Source organism: Procambarus clarkii, chromosome 30 (genome assembly GCF_040958095.1).
Source record: "Procambarus clarkii isolate CNS0578487 chromosome 30, FALCON_Pclarkii_2.0, whole genome shotgun sequence".
In the NCBI taxonomy this organism is placed as follows: domain Eukaryota; kingdom Metazoa; phylum Arthropoda; class Malacostraca; order Decapoda; family Cambaridae; genus Procambarus; species Procambarus clarkii.
The window spans coordinates 1,262,359-1,280,458 of record NC_091179.1 but is presented as its reverse complement, the minus strand read 5'-3'; the positions used below and the strand labels follow the sequence as shown (position 1 = coordinate 1,280,458).

At 43.1% G+C, this 18,100-nt stretch overlaps 1 long non-coding RNA gene across 1 annotated transcript; it reads right to left on the bottom strand.

The window, feature by feature from the left end:
* Positions 1 to 4,926: 4,926 nt before the first annotated feature.
* LOC138369847 (uncharacterized) lies at positions 4,927 to 6,457 on the bottom strand. Its single transcript, XR_011229989.1, has 3 exons — positions 5,697 to 6,457; positions 5,426 to 5,554; positions 4,927 to 5,045 (listed from the first exon to the last, which is right to left on the bottom strand). It is a non-coding gene; the product is annotated as an uncharacterized lncRNA (long non-coding RNA).
* Between the last annotated feature and the right edge of the window lie 11,643 nt (positions 6,458 to 18,100).

Sequence of the window (18,100 nt, the reverse complement as noted above, 5' to 3'; positions counted from 1 at the left end):
CTTTGACCAGCCACTTAGAAAGTTTATAAGCCGCCGAACTAACGGAACTGATAATCGGTCTAACTGGATTATAAGGTTTATGGGTTTATTTATAAGACCATAAGGTTTATTTATAAGACCATACATGTAAGGTAGAGAGGGAGATCGACTTGTTAGCTTAGAAATCAACTCTTTATCGCACACAGTTTTGAGAGTTTTGTTAAAATGTGCGGTCACTTTTTCAGTAGGATCTCTGTTAACCAACAGGTAAGTATCCCTATCTTCCAAGAGTAACTCCATTTTTCGATCATATTCATCCATATTCATAATAACTACTGCATTTGACTTATCAACTTTGGTAATGTGTAATGAACTAACTTTTTTGAGATTTTTGAACAAATCGACTTGGACAATTAGGAACAGAATTGTTAAGTAAAACACCATATATCATACCTTTGCACTTTTTTGTTAGCAGTCATTCTTGTAAACTTATGCTGTTAAATATGACCGAAAAGGTAAGATTAATAATTCTAACACGAATTTTCTCTATATTTCTTATGTTTTTCTTCACTGTCGGTGGATAATAAGAATATCAATTCTCCAAAATTCCTTTTTAATTGTCTGACGTCTGAACGTGTTTCGTAATGCTTATTACATTTTCAAAGATTTAATTTACACACAGATTCATCGAACTTATACTCATTTTGGGTGAGGTGATATGGTACAAAGTTTTAAGTGAGGTGATAGGGTACAAAGTTTTGGGTGAGGTGAACAAACTTATGACAAACACAAGACAGAACACGAAACAATGGGTACAAATTGGATATGAAAACTGCAGAAGGCCTATTGGCCCATACTTCCTCTTGTTGCTTCCATATTGGTTCGGTGTCTTGAAGTGGATAGAATATAGTTGTGCATTAATTGGCTGTTGATTGCTGGTGTTGACTTTTTGATGTGTAGAGCCTCACTGATGTCGAGCAGCCTGCTGTCACAGTACCTATCGATGATTTCTGTGTAATTTGTGAAGATTTCTCTGGTGATGGTCTGGTTGTGAGAAGAGATTATGTGTTTCTTTGATGGAGCCCTGTTGCTTATGCATTGTTAATCGCCTGGAAAGAGACGTTGTTGTCTTGCCTATATACTAGGTTCTTTGGGGCTTACTGTCCCCAAGAGGGCATTTAAAGACATAGACGACGTTGGTCTCCTTCAAGGCAATCTGCTTGGTATCTGGAGAGATTTTCACGAGTAGATTGGCCGTTTTTTGGTTTTATAATAAATTGTCAATTGTTTGACAATTTAACAATTAACAATTTATTATAAAACCATATATATATATATATATATATATATATATATATATATATATATATATATATATATATATATATATATATGTCGTACCTAGTAGCCAGAAAGCACTTCTCAGCCTACTATGCAAGGCCCGATTTGCCTAATAAGCCAAGTTTTCATGAATTAATATATTTTCTCTTAATTTTTTTCTTACGAAATGGTAAAGCTACCCATTTCATTATGTTAGAGGTCAATTTTTTTTTATTAGAGTTAAAATTAACGTAGATATATGACCGAACCTAACCCAACCTATCTTCATAGGTTAGGTTAGGATAGGAAGCCGAAAATGTTTGGTTAGGTTAGGTAGGTTAGGTAGTCGAAAAAACATTAATTCATGAAAACTTGGCTTATTAGGCAAATCGGGCCTTGCATAGTAGGCTGAGAAGTGCGTTCTGGTTACTAGGTACGATATATATATATATATATATATATATATATATATATATATATATATATATATATATATATATATCGTACCTAGTACAGTACGTACAGACTGGCGAAGCGACTCAACGGCCTGCTGACTCCTTATGTCCCTTGCGCCTTCAGCCTGAAGTCTCCAAAGGAATTTGTTGACTTACTGCGGGGCACACGGGCCACAGGGATAAGAGCCTCGTTGGACGTAGAATCACTGTTCACCAACGTACCTGTGGACGAGACAATCGGGATGATAGGCGACAGAGTGTATCGTGATCCAGCCTGTACTCCTCTTGACATACCAGAAAATATTCTAAGGAAACTACTCCAAGCTTGTACTAAAGAGGCACCCTTCTTGAGCCCGGATGGGCACATGTATAAGCAAGTAGATGGGGTCGCCATGGGTTCTCCCCTAGGTGTCCTGTTTGCAAACTTCTACATGGGTACCATCGAGCAAAAAGTCTTAGTCGACATGAACTTGAAACCGGCCATATACTGTAGGTATGTTGACGACATTTTTACACAGGTACCTGATGTCAGACATCTGCAGGAGCTGAAGGAGGCGTTTGAGCAGAGTTCCGTGCTGCGTTTCACTTACGAGATGGAAAAGGATGGGAAGCTGCCCTTTCTAGATGTAACAGTCATGGAAAAGAGCGGAGGTTTCCACACTGCAGTCTACATTAAGGAAACGAACATAGGAATGTGCCTACATGCCAACAGCGACTGCCCAGACAGGTACAAGAGGAGTGTTGTTAACGCATATGTCGACCCTTCTCTCAGCCACAGCTCAGAATGGAAACAAGTCGACGAAGAACTCTGTAGGGTAAGGCAGGTCCTAGTCAACAACGGCTTCTCCAATGGTTTCGTCGAAGACATCATAAGAAGGAAAGTGAAACGCCATGCAACCTCTGAAGAGACAACTAACACAACACCTATACCCCCTATTAGACTATTTTACAGGAACTTCTTTTCCACAGCTCATAAAACGGACGAAAGGGTCCTGAAAGATATTGTTAATAGAAACGTTATCCCTACAGACAAAAATCAGAGGATACAACTGACGATTTACTATAAAACCAGAAAAACGGCCAGCCTACTCATGAGAAACTCTCCAGACACAAAGCAGAACGCTTTAGAAGAGACCAACGTCGTCTATGCCTTCAAATGCCCTCTTGGGGACTGTAAGCTCCAAAAAAACAGTATATAGGCAAGACAACAACATCTCTTTCTAGGCGTTTAACGATGCATAAGCAACAGCGCTCCATTAAGGAACATATAATCTCTTCATTAAGGAACATATAATCTCTTCATTAAGGAACATATAATCTCTTCCCACAACCAAACCATCGCCAGAGAAATCCTAGTAAACAACACAGAAATCATCGATAGATACAGCGATAGCAGGCGGCTTGACGTTTGCGAGGCACTACACATTAAAAAGTCAACACCAGCAATCAACAGCCAATTAATGCACAACTATATTCTACCCACCTCAAGACTCCGCTCCAATATAGAAGCATCAAGAAATATGGACCAATAGGCTTTCTACAATCACTTCCATTCAATACCCATTGTTTCGTGTTCTGTCTTGTGTTGATGAAATTAATACCCTATTAATACCACCTCACCCCATCAACCTCACTCAAATATAGATATAAACAAATCGGAGATGTGTAAGTTCTATTCAGTTGTGTATGTGTAAACTAAAGTCTTTGAAAATGTAATAAGTTTTACGAAACGCGCTCAAGTGTCGCGTCAGACTAGAAATAAAAATGAATTTTGGAGAATTGATTTTGAATTACCACCAAAAGTGAAAAGAAATGTACGAAAGATCGAGAAAATTCGTGTTAGAATTATTAATCTTACTTTTTCGGTCATATTTTATAACATATATATATATATATATATATATATATATATATATATATATATATATATATATATATATATATATATATATATATATATATATATATATATATATATATATATATATATATATGACATATATATATATATATATATATATATATATATATATATATATATATATATATATATATATATATATATATATATATATATATATATATATATATATATATATATATATATATGTCGCACCTAGTATCCAGAACGCACTTCTCAGCCTGCTATGCTAGGCCCGATTTGCCTAATAAGTCAAGTTTTCATGAATTAATTGTTTTTCGACTACCTAACCTAACTTTTTCGGCTACCTAACCTAACCTATAAAGATAGGTTAGGTTAGGTTAGGTAGAGAAACTACTTCGTAGTTTTTTTTGCTTTCCTTATCTCTTTTTTAACATTTCTAACCAGTTGTACGAATTCCAGTTCTAAACTAATTTCCCCATTCCTAATCCTTTTGTACCACGCTCTCTTTTTATCTATAAGGTTCTTCAGATCATTTGTTATCCACTTTGGATCATTAGTATTCGATCAATTCAATTTAGATGGTATAATACGTTCCTGGGCTTTGCTTAGAATATTTTTAAATAGGTTATATTTTGAATCCACATCGAAATCCCCTTTTACGTCACCTGTCGCTGGATTCACGTCTAGCCCACACCCTATCCCCGAAACATTCCAATCTATTTGACCCAAAAAATTTCTTAGGCTATTGAAATCAGCTTTTCGAAAATCAGGCACTTTAACAGAATTTTCAACTACAGATCTATTCCTTTCTATGCTAAGTCTGATTTCTTTATGATAACTGTTCCCTAGCTCACTCCCTATTTACATGTCCTTAATTTGTGTTTCCCTGTTAGATAATACTAAATCTAAAATATCATTTCCCCGCGTTGGTTCCTTAATATGTTGCGCAAGAAAGCAATCGTCAATTAATTCTAGAAAGTCTTCTGCTTCATTATTCCCTGTTTTGTTCACCCAGTTTATTTCACTAAAATTAAAGTCACCTATGACATAAATACTGTTCGATCTCGATGCTCTAGAATTTCATCCCATAGATGCTTTGCTTCCATTCTGTCTAAATTTGGTGGCCTATATATAACTCCTATTATAGTAATATTTGAATTTTCGTTTAATTCTATCCAAATAGTTTCTGTGTGTGTCTCAGTTTTGATTCCCTCTTTGAGACTACATTTCAAATTGTCCCTAACATATATGGCTACTCCCCCTCCTCGTCTAATATATCTATCAGTGTGAAATAGTTTAAGGGGGCGATAGTTAGGGTTCATAAAAGTTGTTCTAGTGCAATGAAAATTTATTGACGTGTTACACGTGAAGAGGGCTGCAAGTGGTCCAAGTTTCAGCATCGCAGCCTAAATAGAGAGGGAGAAAAAAAAAAAAAACTTTTTTTAACCATTTTTTTACATGTTTTAAAGTTGATATAACAAATACAAATATCAACTGATATTATTTCTATGATACTCAGCTATCACAATACTATATAATAAAGGTTGTCTAGTGGCATTATTATCCCAAACCTATTTAGTGCAATAATACAAATTTTCAAAGTTCACCCAAAAAATTATGCAACAAAATGATGTTTATAAATATATATAAAATCAATAAATGATCTTAGGGGAAATATATAACTTGAGTTTTTAGAGGCACAGACTCTACATATAATGTGCAAGTTCCATGTAAATTGAATAATAAATAAAAAAGTTATTCAACCATATAGTTGCAAATTAGTTACCTGTAAAAAATGAAGGTCAAAGTTCAGCCACCTTTGGCTGAGGTTGATGAACTACCAATTTCAATCAAAATTACCACCCTTGTAGATTGGCATTCCTTCAGTAAGGTGTGTAAGTTCCATGAAGATTGCCTGATAAAAAAAAAAAAAAAAAAATTATTAAAAAAAAAAAATTAAAAAAAAAAAATAAAAAAAATTAAAAAAAAGACAGCAGCTTTATATTTACAATTATTTATGATATAGTATCAAGATATAAAACATAATACATACTAACCTAATATAATTGGTCTGAAATATGCAACATCTTGCAACATCAAGAGGGAGAACGTCTTGAGTTGCAGGTCTAAGATCTTGAGTGGCAGGTGCCGCAGGTGGTGTGGCAGGTGCCGCAGGTGGTGTGGCATGTGCAGCAGGAGGTGTGGCAGGTGCCACAGAGGTGTGGCAGGTGCCACAGGAGGTGTGGGTGCCTGGGTGTGAGGCGAGGTAGTGTGTTGTGGGGGCGGGAGGCTGCCCTCTCTCTTCACTCAAGGGAACTCTTGTTTTGCCTCAGTGTGGCTTTACGCTCCTTCTTTACTTGGCTAACGCGTAGAGCTCTTGCCTTTAGAGCTTTCTTCTTGTCCGATACTATATCCATTGTGCAGTATATGCAAGAAAATACGATCTGTGCGAGCGCGTCAGGCATGCGACCGCCGGCACAGACACTGAGAGGGTGACTAAGCCAGTAAATCGGATTATAGCCCCTCCCTCTCACAGAAGACAGTTGCCAGCGAGTGTGTTTATAATTTGTATATGCATAACAAGATATTCTCCACTCTATTGCGAAATACTAGACGCTTACAACGTATGACGCATCACCCTACGGCGCACCCGAGCCGCGAGGACCAGATTTCGGGCAATTGCGGCTGGAAAATTTGCTGTAATTACGTTATTTATTATCATAACATTAAACGGTTTGCACCACGGTGTTGCCAGAACGTTGTAGTATTTTTATAAATTTTTCGTGTTTGGCCGAATTTTTTCGGCCAAACAATGATAACGCCCTCTTAAATCCATTTATTTGATATTCAGCTAATAGTTCTCTATTTTCTACATTCATTCACGTTTCGGTAAGTGCAATAATATATATTTCGTCTGTACAGATAATAGCATTTAACTAGTTTATTTTGTTTCTTAGACTTCTACTGTTAGTGTAATATACCCCTAATTGAATTGTTATTTTGAGTCCCTTCTCTTTCCCTGATCATTTTGCCAATTTGTTCCTCCAACAAACACATATTTTTATTACCTCCTTTATCCCTATCAATTCCCATACCACTATCTACTAACAGTTTAAACCCAAACAAATGCCTCTAACCACTGGTTCCAACTAGTTCGCAACAGCAACAACTCCAGCCCTCGATAGATGCACCCCATCGCGAGCATACATTTCATTTCTTCCATAGAAGTGTTCCCAGTTGTCTGTGAAAGATATTGCATTTGATTTGCAATATCTTTCCAGCCGGCAATTGACACCAAGTGCCCTCGACAACCATTCATTCCCAACGCTCTTTCTTGGAAGAATGCCACATATGATCGAGATTCCTCCTTTGCTCCTAACTAATTCTATGACTTTGTTAAATTTCCTTATCATTTCCTCACTCCTAACTCGTCCAACATCATTACCCCTTGCACTAATACAAATAATGGATTTGTTCCCTTTTCCCGTCATAATATCTTTCATATTGTCAACAATATCTCCAATTCCAGCTCCCGGATAGCAGACCCTTAACCTGTTCCCCCTATCTCTGGGACAAAACGTCCTGTCTAAATACCTCACCTGTGAATCTCCCACAACCAAAATTCGCTTCGGTACCTCCTTAACTTTCTGAGCACTTTGAGGGGCCTGCGCTTCGCTGCTCTTCGTTGATTTCCCTTTTGAGTGAACTGCAGGCTCACCACAGCACTCGTCTTCCAACACGGCAAATGAATTTGATGTCCTTAGGGCGCCTGTAGGCGGCCTTGTCAAGGTCTTCTTAAGACCCCCGTCCTTAACGACTTTCCACGACGAGGTCTTGTTAATATTGGTCTCCTTCGTTTCTCCCCGATGATATTCTGTATTTACTATCTTCTGATTTAGCACTTCTATCCCTCTAACGATTTTCTTAGCATCAGGGCTTAGCTGAAAGAGGAGTTCTCCAAAACTCATTTTCGTAATTTGAAGGTGAAGAAAAAAGTGAATTACTATAGAATGTATTACACTTATTTATACAACTTGCACAATGTTTCGAACCTCCATGGTTCATTCTCAATTGAAAAGAATTTTCAGAACTGGTTGATTTGTACCCGCACTGGGTCAGGTGATAAGACAATAAAGGTAAAAACAAAAGGGGTACATAAGGGATAAATGGGGGATGAAGCACATAAGAACATAAGAATAAACATAACTGCGGAAGGCCTATAGGCCCATACGACGCAGCTCCTATCTACATACAAAGATTAATCAGGTGTAATTGGCCTGTTATGTTGAACAGTGTCTTCTGTGTTGGCATTGTTATGTTCTGGTCTTGTCCTTACTCTCATGGTGGGTAGAGTAAATAGTTCCATGATTTGGGTGTTCATGGTAGGGTGTTCTATTCATATGTGAATTTCTTCAAGAATTTGTAATCTTCTTGCATCTTGGGTTTTGTCTATTATACAGGTATTTTTGTTCAACATTTCTCTTGTTAGGGTAATGTCATGGGCTTGTCTCATGTGATACCTGGGGGCACCGGATTGAAGATGACATGTCAAACGCTTCGTCAGCTTGGTCGAAGTCATACCTATGTACTTAGATTGAAGGTTACATCCTTCGTTGGGGCAAGTGTACATGTATACAATGCTTGACTTCCGTCGGTTTCGGGCTGTTTTTGATAAGGAGTTCAGAAGTCTTCTTGGTTTTGTAGAATATGATCAGGTCTATGTTTTGGTTAGGAGTAATGCTTTTTACGGATTATTTCTTTCTTACGGATTACTCCTTTACGGATTATTTCTTTCATTATTCTTTCCTCTTTTATATGTTCACGGTGCATGGTTGATTTGTAATATAATTTTATTGGAGGTATTGTGGTTTCTGTTCTAGGTTCTGGATTATACCATCGGTCCAAGTGTCTTCTTATAGCAGCGTTTATTTCCGCGTTGCTATATCCGTTGTTCACCAATACCTGAGTTACTCTTTCAAACTCTCTACTCATGTTGCTCCATTGAGAACATTGAGAACACTGGCATTATGGAAAAAATAGTGAAGGGGGGGGGGGGGGCAAATAGCTTTCCTGGCTCGAAATAGGAAGTGATGTATCATTGTTCTTATGACCACAGAAAAAAACTAAAATTTGAGAACGCTATTGAGAACACTGGCTTTGTATCTTTGGGGGGCACTCACTTCTACCGTTCAGGCATAATTCTTTGTTGGTGGGCTTAGTATATACGTTGGTGCTTAAAGAGGTTCCTGTTTTTCTTATTAGTACATCCAAGAATTGCAGACTGTTATTTTCACTATTTTCATGTGTAAATCGGAGTACTGACTCTCTCTCTAGATGGCTTTTTAGATCAATTAGTTCTTTTGAGTCTTTTACTATGACGAATATGTCATCTACAAAACGGTAATATACAGTTGGTTTTAGTCTGCTACTGAAGACTGTCTTCGATGGTTCCCATATAAAAAATAGCAAATAAAACTCACAAGGGGGAGCCCATTGCTACTCCGTCTATTTGTAGATACATGTCTCCGTGTGGACTGGTGAAAGGGGATTCCTTTGTACATGCTTCAAGAAAACTTCAAGTGTGGCTCAGGTATGTCTAATTTGGGGGTGCTCTCGTCTCTGTGTACTCTGTCCAGTATCATTCCTATTGTTATGTCGACTGGGACGTTGGGAAATAGGGATTCGACGTCCAGGGAAGCACTGATTCCATCGGGCTGAGTAGATTTGATTAATTCTAGGAAATCTGCTGATGATTGTAGACTATATTTGCTTGGAGTGTATGGAGATAGGAGTTCGTTAAGTCTTTTTGCCAGGTGATAGGTTGGAGTTGGTATTTGGCTGATTATTGGGCGTAGTGGGTTACCTGGTTTGTGTGTTAACATTGCCATAGGTATATCCTAAGCTATAGTCGCCTTAAAGTTATAGTGAAATGCACACTACCTTTCTTTGCGTTGATTGCAGAAATTGTTTTGTTTACTTTGCGTTTACTTTATATATATATATGTTTACTTTATATATATGTATATATATATATATATATATATATATATATATATATATATATATATATATATATATATATATATATATATATATATATATATATGTTGTCACGTGGGGGGTGGTGGGCCGGGGCTCTGCTAACACTTAGCTGCTAGGGGCTCAAAAGGCCCAAATACTTAGCCCCTCCGACTCCCTGGATTCACCGGAGTGTCCTTGGTCACACAAGAGAGGACCAACAATGCCCACCTCCGCAGGTCTTTGCTTCCACCACAAAAGGGGTGCCACTGATTCACCCTGGAAGCCCTTCAGTCAGACACGGGGAAACTGCTGTTAACAGCTCCGGCCTATACCCGTGGGGGAGTGAAGGAAGACTCAGGCTTACCTTATAACCATAACCTCCCTGAGTCTTGCCTGCCAGACAAAAAAGGTTGCAGGAACTCCTTCCCCGCCTGTCTTCTCTATCTTCTTCTTAGCAAGGTCGCCAGCTGGGTTATTATATCTGCACCCCAGCAATGCAGTTCAGTGGTTGTATTATATATTGTTTGTAACCAGAAGACTGCTACTCCCATAGATCTGCTACTAGACTGTTGGCCCAGGGTACTCTCCCAGGAAGGTCTGTGTGGCTTTACCTCTCTCTAGCCACTACGTTAATAGTTGCCACCATTCAGGCACTGATACTGATCGGATGGCTAAGGGTACACTTTTATGTAAGTCTGTGCTGTCTTTACCACTCTCCAGGCAATAAGAACTGCTATAGAGAACGTAGTGTTCCCTAGGTGGTACTATGATAACCTTCGTGTATGCTCATAGAGAATTATCATAAATGGAGGCACACTTAAACACAGTGATAAAATGTGTGAATTTACTGATGCAAATTACATGAACACACACACAATTACAAGTAATACATGAATATGGAAATATGGATAATAAGTCTGGAGATCGTCAGCCTCTTCTTCCACGACCTCCAACACTCCTTCAACTGGGCAGAAAGACAGGAGTCCCACACTCTCACAGGAGGGCCCCTTCACCACGTCGGCGCCTCTTCTTCACTGTCCTGCCATCCATACACACTGTCCTCTCTGACAGTCCTGGACACAAGCTGTCTTGCAGCCTACTCTACTACTAAAGTATTAAAGTCCTGTTGCCACATACATAAGCAAATATTGTGGCCTAACTAGCCTACTCACACAAGGGGTAATGGGAGAAAAAATGATCTACCTTACATTCCTGGCTCACGACGCCTGTCCCTCGATGGTGTGAGGTTCCCACGCTTCCTTGGGTCGATCCTTGACGATCCAGGACGTTCCACAGGTCCTCATGTGTCGTGGAGCCTTCGCGTCGTCGCCGTTCCAATCCCTGAGATTCAGCTGCCCCAATCCTGGTTCATCGATGGGCGCTGAGCTAATCACTATTTTTCCCACACTCGCCCCTTCCACAAGGCGTTGCTCCTTGTCCTAGGCACGGTGTCGTCCTTCCAAGACCCTCAGTGGATGTGACCCGGTCACAGCTAGGCTTGCCCGCCACACCTTTTCTGACCCTCAACGTCCAACGTCGCCGCCCTGCGTCGTCGCCGAATATTTTCCAAGTTTGGCCCTCTTTCGCTCAATAAACTTGGTTCCTTTTGCTTCCCAGAAGCGCGGGGTCTCCAATATATCCGATGGGCTGCAATAGCCAGCACTAATCCACCAAGAAAGGCTTGTAGAGCCTCTAATCCTGGAGAGCAGACCGAGGTGCGCCCTGTCGCTTCCAAGGTTGGGTCACTTCTGACGTTGGCGCCGCCCGGGGCACTCGGTGACGTCATGGCGGGCCCTGATTTGTCGCCCGCGACCTAAGTCGGCCAATCCGCGATCGGCTAGTGTCCCTTCCAAAAGGTCATATCTGCATTAGGGGATACTCTTTCATTTTATAACAGGGCGCCAATTTCCCTTTATTTACAACTTATAATGTAACTTCCTGCCCTTTACTGGCAGTCGGTCTGGTCGCCACATATATCATTAGACTCCCTGAACCTCAGAGAATCAGTAGGGAGAGCTGATATGACTCTTTAAGCCGGCAAACGAAAGAGATAGGAGAGGGCACCGTAACATACCCCTCCCCTTAAAATAAGAGTCATATCGGAAGAGCAGCACTCAAGAGGGCAACCTATACTCTTGCTCCCTCCGTTCCTGAAGTGTCACTCCTCCAGTTGGTGATGTGGCTCGTACCCCCTTGCCAGTCACTCGCCTCATTATATCTCCACCACACATAGGAACGGGTGTGATGAGTGTTCCCTGAACACCTATAAGATATCCTCTCTCCGTGCCACGAGTGTACTCCCACGGCTCGTTACCACTGTAAGATTCAGTGCATGCAGCGCCTCCACCGCGTCGTGCACTCCGAGATAGTCTTGCACTTTCACTGCGTCCTACAGGTACTCCATGTTTCCTCTCATGATCTCCTCTTTGCCAATCTTCTCTTTTCTCGGTTCCTCTTCTCCCATAGGTGCGTTGTACTCCATCCAGCAGCTTCCTCTCTTCCACACTAGGCTTTTGCGATGGCCCAATGCCCCTCTGGTTAGGCTGGCGCCTACCCTGGGTGTACCTATTCCCTGCTTTCTTCGTATTGCCTTTCCTATACCATTCGCTCCTTCGTTCCCGACGAACATCTTCACTCCTCCATGAGATTTTCTTCCCTGCAGACGTCTTCTTCGGTTCGTGGTTGGGCTCTTCCACCTCCCTGTGGCTCACCTCACCACGGTGGTTCATCTTGCACCTACCACTATTCATCTGGCCGGCATAGGGTGCACTGCGTCGTGGCTCCTCCACTCTGCCGTTCGCTCATCCACTGAGCTTACTTTATTTACGTTTCTGTGTGGAGGGAGTGCGGTCTGCAGCCTCTTCACCGCCCCAGGCGTTTGTACAGCTGCTCCTCGCCACTCCTCCACACGCATCATCAGGCTTAGTCGGAGGTCCTCGTCGGGGTTTTCCACGACCTCCGACGACCTCTCTGCACTCTCGCCCTCGTGGTCGTCGTCTCTGGCGACGTTTCCCCTGGCGAAGTCGGCTACCTCACTATTATTTGAAGCGACCGATACCTCACCTGGCAGGGTTGTACCGCTGCTTGAAACATAGGCACTCCTGGCCCAATCGGGTTGTATCCTGCTTCCTCCGAGGTCATTACCCAGCACCATTTATACATGCTCTAGGGGTAACTTAGGGGCTACAGCTACTATAGCTTTCTCGACTCCGCAGTCGGCAATCAGCTGTACTTCGTGAAGTGGTAACCTGTATTCCTCCCCCACACTGCGTATCCTCACCACTCCCACAGGTGAATCCTTAAATTCCTTGGGGAGAATACTCCTGGTCACCATACTTATGTCAGCACCCGTATCTCGAAGCACGGCAACCTCCACTGGGTCTGACTTTCCAAACTTCACGTTGGCCCCGAAAACGAAGGGATGTTCACCCAACTTCATTTCCCAACCACTCACGTTGGGTCCACTATAATATGGGGTGTGCACAAACACTCTCTCCTCTTCCAACATTAGTCCTATATTCCTTTGGTGCTCCTCACACTCGCGGGCATAATGTCCTCTCACACCACAGTTGAAGCATCGGCTGCCTTCCCTGGGCGGCCACTCGCCAGTCCCTCGGGCGGTACCACATGCAGACGTCCCCTGGGTCCTCCTTGGACTCCCTGTCGTCGTGTCCGGGACTGCAGCACTTGCTCCCGAGCTAGGTCCACTGCTCACAGCTTGGGGCTTCCTCCCCGCGTCCCTTGAGCTCTTGAACTGGGTTACCTCATTGGGTACACTACTCTTGGGAGAGTCCCCACCCGTCCTCGCTCCTCCTGAACTCCTAAAGTTCCCTCCCGACCTGGGGTAAGGCGAGTGTCTGGGCGGCCCCTCCCTCCTGAGATGTATTGCCTCCTCCAGCATGTCGGCTCGGTCCGCTGCAGCCTTTAGGTCCTTAATACCTGCTTCTCAAACCCTTACTCGCAACTCAGGATGGAGCACCGACATAAACTTCTCCATCACTATCAGTCGTTTGATATCATCCGCCGACTCCGCTTCCTCCGCCTTCAACCATCGTAGGAATTTCCGTTCCATATCCCTGGGGGTCTCGGCGTAAGTCTTTCCCGACGCTCTCGTACACTCTCGGAACCGCTTCCGGTATATCTCCGGAGTCACCCGGAATGAGTGGAGCACCGCATTCTTAATCGCGTCGTAACTAGTACACTCCTCTAGGTCCAGCATGTTATAGGCTTCCCGGGCCTCACCAGTCAACCTGCTCTGGACCAGAGCAGCCCAATCATCTTCTGGCCACTCCTTCAGAGTTGCTATCCGTTCAAAGTGTTCGAAGAACGCCTCAGCTTCTTGTGGTTCGAACGTAGGTAAGTCACGTTCCCTTACCTTGAGGTCATCTCGCCGTGCAGGTAGTGAGGGCAGACCACGCTCAACGCGACGCAATTCGACTTCTTTCTTTGCCTTTATCTCCTCCAGTCGCAGTTGTCTCTCTCCTTCTTCCTGCTGCAGCCGAGCTTCTCTCTCACGCTCCTCTCGCTGCAGCCGTGCTTCTCGCTCATGCTCCTTTCGCTGCAGCCATGCCTCTCGCTCACGCTCCTCTCGCTGCAGCTCAGCCGCACGTTCCTCTCGCTGCATTTGCGCTTCTCTCTCCTCTCGTCGCAGCTGGGCTTCCAGTTGCATCTTCATTATTTCCAGTTGCAGGCTCCTCTTACTACAGCTGGACCTTCCACTGCTCCCATGTTCACTGTGAATTCTCTCCACACTGGTAGGCGCTTGGGGTGGCTCTAGTCGGGACGGTTCACCTTGCGACGGCTCTCCTCGGGACGGCTCCTCTTGAGATGGCTCCTCTCCCGTCGCCTCCTCTCGAGCTGTGAGCTGTGCCATGATCTCTATCCTTTGCTCCGCTACCTTAGTCGTCCTCAACCTGATCCCAAAGTGGTTTGCCACTTGTTGGAGCTGGGCCTTGGTACACTCCTCCAAAATTCTCTCGTCCCTTGTGTCAATAAATTTCTTTACTTTGTCCTCCTCCATCTCTATATCATTGAGCATACATGACAGCACAGACAAGTTAGTAGGCACTAATTTCACCGTTTCAGTCCCTTAGCCGGTTGAGTAACAGTACTACTGAATTCACTGGCCACACTGTATTAGTACCCTGGCAACACTTGTCTTGAAATTTGGGTCACACTGTAGCTTGATCCTCGCTTCCTGGCGAAGTTCCCAGTTCTTGGCTACCGGGGTTCGAATCCTGGCGAGGTCACCAGTTCTCTGTCACGTGGGGGGTGGTGGGCCGGGGCTCTGCTAACACTTAGCTGCTAGGGGCTCAAAAGGCCCAAATACTCAGCCCCTACGACTCCCTGGATTCACCGGAGTGTCCTTGGTCACACAAGAGAGGACCAACAATGCCCACCTCCGCAGGTCTTTGCTTCCACCACAAAAGGGGTGCCACTGATTCACCCTGGAAGCCCTTCAGTCAGACACGGGGAAACTGCTGTTAACAGCTCCGGCCTAGACCCGTGGGGGAGTGAAGGAAGACTCAGGCTTCCTTATAACCATAACCTCCCTGAGTCTTGCCTGCCAGACAAAAAAGGTTGCAGGAACTCCTTTCCCGCCTGTCTTCTCTATCTTCTTCTTAGCAAGGTCGCCAGCTGGGTTATTATATCTGCACCCCAGCAATGCAGTTCAGTGGGTGTATTATATATTGTTTGTAGCCAGAAGATTGCTACTCCCATAGATCTGCTACTAGACTATTGGCCCAGGGTACTCTCCCAGGAAGGCTTTACCTCTCTCTAGCCACTACGTTAATAGTTGCCACCATTCAGGCACTGATACTGATCGGATGGCTAAGGGTACACTTTTATGTAAGTCTGTGCTGTCTTTACCACTCTCCAGGCAATAAGAACTGCTATAGAGAACGTAGTGTTCCCTAGGTGTTACTATGATAACCTTCGTGTATGCTCATAGAGAATTATCATAAATGGAGGCACACTTAAACACAGTGATAAAATGTGTGAATTTACTGATGCAAATTACATGAACACACACACAATCACAAGTAATACATGAATATGGAAATATAGATAATAAGTCTAGAGATCGTCAGCCTCTTCTTCCACGAACTCCAACACTCCTTCAACTTGGCAGAAAGACAGGAGTCCCACACTCTCACAGGAGGGCCTCTTCACCACGTCGGCGCCTCTTCTTCACTGTCCTGCCATCCATACACACTGTCCTCTCTGACAGTCCTGGACACAAGCTGTCTTGCAGCCTACTCTACTACTAAAGTATTAAAGTCCTGTTGCCACATACATAAGCAAATATTGTGGCCTAACTAGCCTACTCACTCAAGGGGTAATGGGAGGGAAAATGATCTACCTTACATTCCTGGCTCACGACGCCTGTCCCTCGATGGTGTGAGGTTCCCACGCTTCCTTGGGTCGATCCTTGACGATCCAGGACGTTCCACAGGTCCTCAGGTGTCGTGGAGCCTTCGCGTCGTCGCCGTTCCAATCCCTGAGATTCAGCTGCCCCAATCCTGGTTCATCGATGGGCGCTGAGCTAATCACTATTTTTCCCACACTCGCCCCTTCCACAAGGCGTTGTTCCTTGTCCTAGGCACGGTGTCGTCCTTCCAAGACCCTCAGTGGATGTGACCCGGTTACAGCTAGGCTTGCCCGCCACACCTTTTCTGACCCTTAACGTCCAACGTCGCCGCCCTGCGTCGTCGCCGAATATTTTCCAAGTTTGGCCCTCTTTCGCTCAATAAACTTGGTTCCTTTTGCTTCCCAGAAGCGCGGGGTCTCCAATATATCCGATGGGCTGCAATAGCCAGCACTAATCCACCAAGAAGAGGCTTGTAGAGCCTCTAATCCTGGAGAGCAGACCGAGGTGCGTCCTGTTGCTTCCAAGGTCGAGTCACTTCTGACGTTGGCGCCGCCTGAGGCACTCGGTGACGTCATGGCGGGCCCTGATTTGTCGCCCGCGACCTAAGTCGGCCAATCCGCGATCGGCTAGTGTCCCTTCCAAAAGGTCATATCTGCATTAGGGGATACTCTTTCATTTTATAACAGGGCGCCAATTTCCCTTTATTTACAACTTATAATGTAACTTCCTTCCCTTTACTGGCAGCCGGTCTGGTCGCCACATATATCATTAGACTCCCTGAACCTCAGAGAATCAGTATGGAGAGCTGATATGACTCTTTAAGCCGGCAAACGAAAGAGATAGGAGAGGGCACCGTAACAATGTTAAACATATATTTAACATATTCAAACAACGAGGAACATATTCATCTACAATCTTAACCCCACGACTCAATGAAGCAGCAAAACAACTAAAAAATCTGAAAGACGTAACAATAAGAAAAGCCAAGACAGCAGCATATGTATTGATTCCTACCCAAGAATACATGAACAAAATTAGCGACATCCTTAGTGATGACACCAAATTTCAACGAATCACGTGGATCCCTGTGGAAGACCTTAAACGCAAAGTAAACAAAACAATTTCTGCAATTAACGCGAAGAAAGGTAGTGTGCATTTCACTAAATATATATATATATATATATATATATATATATATATATATATATATATATATATATATATATATATATAGATATATATATATATATATGTATATATATATATATATATATATATATATATATATATATATATATATATATATATATATATATATGTATATATATATATATATATATATATATATATATATATATATATATATATATATATATATATATATATATATATATATATATATATATACAGCAGCCCTAAGTTAAATGTGTATGACACCCTTCTGAAATCCATGCTGGTGAAAGTCCTGAACCTGCCATTGGACGACTCTCAGTGGGTGCAAGCAACCCTTCCTGTAAGACTCGGCGGCCTTGGTGTCCGCACAGCCTCCCAAATTGCTCTCCCAGCTTTCCTTTCCTCCTCCCATGCATCGCACGACCTCGTCAGAGATATTTTACCTGCAACCCTGAGAGATTCAGCAGGAATACACGATCCTGCTTTCACTGAATGTTCAAATCAGTGGGATGTTCTTGCAGCCCCAGCAACCATTATAGAGCCAACAAAACAACACAAACAGTCCGGCTGGGACCACCCTCTAGTGGAAAAAGTAGCTGATGCCATGCTCAGCGTCGCAACATCAGACAAGGAGAAAGCCCGCCTCAGAGCAGTGCGTTCCCCCCCATGCAGGAGACTTCCTCCTGGCAGTACCCATGTCAGCAATGGGCACGCGCCTAGATCCAGAATCCCTTCGTGTAGCAGTGGCCCTCCGCCTTGGTGCCCCAATTCACACTGAATACAAGTGTATTTGCAACAGGGTGGAAGCAGACCAATACGGACTGCATGGGTTGCATTGCGGAAGCACAAAGGGCTGGCATGCAAGACACAACGAGGTCAATGACATCATCAAGA